The 4577-nt window shown below is 38.1% G+C and overlaps 1 long non-coding RNA gene across 1 annotated transcript; it reads left to right on the top strand.

Moving 5' to 3' along the window:
• The first annotated feature begins 1169 nt into the window (after positions 1–1169).
• LOC139028821 (uncharacterized) lies at positions 1170–3379 on the top strand. Its single transcript, XR_011481041.1, has 2 exons — positions 1170–1917; positions 2136–3379. It is a non-coding gene; the product is annotated as an uncharacterized lncRNA (long non-coding RNA).
• Positions 3380–4577: the final 1198 nt, after the last annotated feature.

The raw sequence follows: 4577 nt of genomic DNA, 5'->3' as shown, positions 1-4577 counted from the left end.
AACTCATTCAGTCCTTCTCCCAAATTGTCTCCCCAAAATACTTATACCCTGCCATTACACTCACACAACTGTGATAAACGTGTACTGTCCCTTTAACTCCCGGCCAGCCATACCAGTTTGCTGCCGTTCATTGTTCCCCATAATGAAAACAGATCTATGTTAGAATACGTTTACTTTTTGTTCGAAATCCCTGGCGTTACTTAACCAAAAACCAATAACCTTTAGCCACTTTTGAAAGTGACCAAAGCTATATTATATATGTAAATTTTCCCTGTCATAATTTGATACGGCCACACCGTGGGGAAAAGTACAAATTGTATCCCGTTCCTCCTATAATACCCAATGCTAAATTCAAAGTTGTGGTTAAATATACGGATTTGCGTAATCGTGTATTCCACCTAATGACATGGTTTTACGTCGTTACAAAACAAATCATCCTGTGTCTAGCAACGTACTCAGAAAATTAGTAGCCAATACAATACCAAAAATAACTGTCTTATTCATGCCTCTAGGCAAAACATCTAGTTACTCCAATTGAGTTGTGCATCAAAACTATCGTATAAGTAAAATCAACTTCTCAACTTTCTCTACTCCAAAGTGTAAACGTACCATATACTTCGCTAAATTTATATCGCATGTCAGCCAATTCATAACAATAATAACATTAGTCTTTAAATTTAACCTAAATAAGTTATTAACTGATTCTCTCTACTCCGAATTGGTTTTAAGTGTTTCGTTATGTCACCAGCAGTCAATCAGGCTCCCCGTCGATTGGAGAACCGTTGAGTGTGGCAATACTGCCCTCTTCTGTCCATTCTCTGCATAGCTTTACACTCAGTTCTTATCTCTTTTTGCTTTATGTTTTATATAGGACTAGCTTATGTGCCAACATCAACGATAGGCTGGGTAAGTCTAAACCACGCCCAGTCTCTACTCTGACAGGCCGGCTCGGAAGTGGGAACTATCTCTGTCATGAGTATTTATTATAATGTCTTTGTCAGTAACAAGTGTCTTCTCTGTTACCACCCTGCGGGGTGGTGCAGTGGACCCGTATATACGAAAAATGCATTTGCCATTTATTAACTTTTGAATTAAACAATTATTTTAATCAAGTTCAGGTGTCCTATTGTTCCTATCTCAGTTGAACTTACGCAACCCTAACACCATTAAGGCAAGGATGCCCCATGTGGGCTTTAGAATGGTCAAAGGAAGTCTCCAAGCAATGGGCCATTGTGTACAATGTCGAAGAGTTAGGGAGTCTTTGTGTAGATGGTGCAGGTATCATTGCCAGAATGATCCAGCTTCGTCACATTGCTCGACAAAAATACTCTGTACCTGCTCCCGTCTCTCGTCCACATTGATACAAATCTGAGGTGATAAGGTGATAAGATGTATAATGTTTCCATCAAATCTAAGAAGTTATTTGAACTTTTTTATTCTTACTTATTCGTAGACAAATTTTCAATGATGTATGAAATTGGAGCTGTTCTTCATCAACTGGTAATACATAAATAATGAAGCAGGTTAATAGGTTAAATAACTACATTTTAATTCCAATGCTTTTTTTTCAAGATACAGCATTGTCAATTTTGGTATAGATGGATTTTCAAGGAAGGTAAGTATAGTATTTTGTATGCATATTGCATATTTCCCATCACCTAATGAACAACCACAATACCAGTCTGGTGTAAAGCTTTCTGTGCTGTATTGACGTATCCTGAAAATGACATCTGCTGCTTTAGATTGAACGGTCATATCTCAAGTTATGTTTTCATATCTACAAAAAATAAGCTATTTTCTGTACTTTCAGAGTGCGAGCTGATCAAGGGTTCAAAAATGTAGATATTGCCAGATGTTCACTGTCCGAGGAACAGGCCGTGGTAGCTTTATAGCTGGCAAAAGTGTCCATAACCAGAGGTAATTAAACTGTTCTGTGTTCTTTTTCTCCATCTCTACATGTCTTGTTGTATATGGAACCTGTCTCCCATGCATTAATTAAAAAACCCTTCAGATGTCTGCTGCTAATTTTAAGATTTACACCACATAAACACAGCCATTTTCACTGGACTATCAAGCCCCTTTTGCTGACAAATTTATCTTCACTAATACAGATTTGTTTCTTTTGAGAATTCCAGATTCAGCAGGTGGAGGACCTGCTTTATCAGGAGGATAATCTGGAAACACTGACAATGGGGTCATTTTTCCTGACATCCCATGCCCCCTGTCTACTGAGAATCTTGCTGTGCTGCAACRTCAAGTGAACCCTACCACTGACTCCTCATCTTTTGGTCAGGACGTATACATGCATGCTCTTCAATTAGTTATGAGTCTCCATCCTTTTCAGGTGCAGTCCTCCCACACTATGTAGGATATTGTTTTAACCCCAGTGCCACTCTTGATAATGGCAAATATTTGTATTTTTTGGAGGAGGGTGAAAGGATAGCAGGCCGAGCTGTCAAAGTGAGAGAGTAGGCTATTCTGGATAGAGCAGGTACTTTTGTGTAGTCTATTTCTTGTGAGGTTTTCTGTCCTCAGATACAGAGAGCCTGTCTGCAGATTAAGAGGTCCCAATTAAGAGCAGCGGTTCTCAGTCCTGGTCCTGGGGACTCAAAGGGGTGCACATTTTTGTTTTTGCCTTAGCACTACACAGCTGATTCAAAAGTCATCATCAAGCTTCAAGTGGTATTTATGTATTCATTTGTGACGCTATCCTTGATATGATCCTGCTTTTGTCACATGCTACACATGCACATGTATCTATCTATTAAATGTTATCATGATTTGTTATAAGGGATATTATACTTATATTATACAGGAAGAATTATTAAAGAGATACTTTACATTGAAATACAGATAGAGATGTAGTATTCCCAGAGTTAATGATCCAAGGTCAGTTTTGCATTTCACCTCTTGATTATGATGACTGAACATGTTAGAATAAAAAATCAAAGCTTAATCATGCTCTCTTCCTATCCTTCTGTCTCTCGTCTGCAGGTATGTTTTGATGTGAGAAGCCAGTCCCGTCATCGCCACATCACCCGCTCTTAAGATAACCTTCAAGGCCGACTGGGAGCCCAAGGCTGGTTAGGAGACACCACTAGAGACACTATGTAATTGTGATGAACTGAGAGAATATTAGGGTAGCACTGTAATTCATGAACCGTATGCTGTCTTCCCTGCTTCTGTTTTATCTCTTTCCTTTTCTGTCTTCTACATCTCTCTCCCCACCTCCTCTTTCTTCCTCTTCTTTTATAATGCACACCATTGTGCATTGAAGTACAGATTGAACTTGTTTTATAATATAATATTACAACTAATATTTATAATGCATGTATTATGTATTTATAACACCTGGATAATGAACTTTCAATCAAGCATTTCACATTCTCCACTGGTTGAAATTAAGTATCTCATTGGAATACTTCACCTATCCTGTGTGGGTGGTGCAGTGCTGTTGACCGGGGTAGGGGTAGCCAGGTGGAAAGCATGGCCAGCCGTAGAAAAATGCTTATTGATATTCTCAATTATTGTGGATTTATCGGTGGTGACAGTGTTTCCTATCTTCAGTGCAGTGGGCAGCTGGGAGGAGGTGTTCTTATTCTCCATGAACTTTACTGTGTCCCAGAACTTTTTTGAATTTGTGTTGCAGGAAGCACATTTCTGCTTGAAAAAGCTAGCCTTGGCTTTTCTAACTGCCTGTGTATATTGGTTTCTAGCTTCCCTGAAAAGTTGCATAKCACGGGGGCTGTTCGATGCTAATGCAGAACGCCATAGGATGTTTTTGTGTTGGTTAAGGGCAGTCAGGTCCCATTAATTTGCCTAGATTAATGCAGACGAAGAAAGTTAGATATGCATAGGTGTAGTGTCCTGATTTTTTTCTGGAGATATGAATTACAAACAACCCTTTATTTAAATCATGTTTCTAGTCTATTGCATAGTTACAATGTGTAATCATTGATGGCCCAGGAGCAGGAGTGGTAAACACTGTTGAATTGTATAATTGTAATATATACATGCAGACACAGCATCATTTAAATAATGGAGTTTGATACACCTGGTATTGGATATGACAGAAAAAGAATGTCTCACAGAGATTCATACCTGAACCGCACCTTTATTTGCCAAGGAAGAGTACATGATCAGTGAATATATTCAATGTACAGGCTACAATTTGGGGATCGCATGCGTGGTAATAACTACAATATATGTATATAGAACTTACATCCTAGGCAGAATAAAGTTATTATATTCTAGTCAATCCATAGGCTTCATTAATGCCATTCAGACTTGAAGTCGATGCAACAACTATGATAGCTGAGGTTCATAGATAGGTTTTGAACTAGGTTTAATTATTACATGATTAAACTAATCATGTAAACATTAATTAACTAGGATGTTGGGGCACCACGGGAAAATGTTTAGAGTTACAGTTATAATTTCCCGAATATAACTTCAGATATTTTAATATCTTATCAATTTCATTAATGATTATTAATTCTTACCTTCGTTAGTCTCATTCCAAACGTCGTAAAATTCTTGGTTAGCCTAAATCATGAATCAGCGATATACAAATTGGC

Source organism: Salvelinus sp. IW2-2015, linkage group LG15 (genome assembly GCF_002910315.2).
Source record: "Salvelinus sp. IW2-2015 linkage group LG15, ASM291031v2, whole genome shotgun sequence".
NCBI lineage: Eukaryota > Metazoa > Chordata > Actinopteri > Salmoniformes > Salmonidae > Salvelinus > Salvelinus sp. IW2-2015.
The sequence above is the reverse complement of the archived record's forward strand: the minus strand, read 5'-3'. Positions and strand labels throughout refer to the sequence as shown.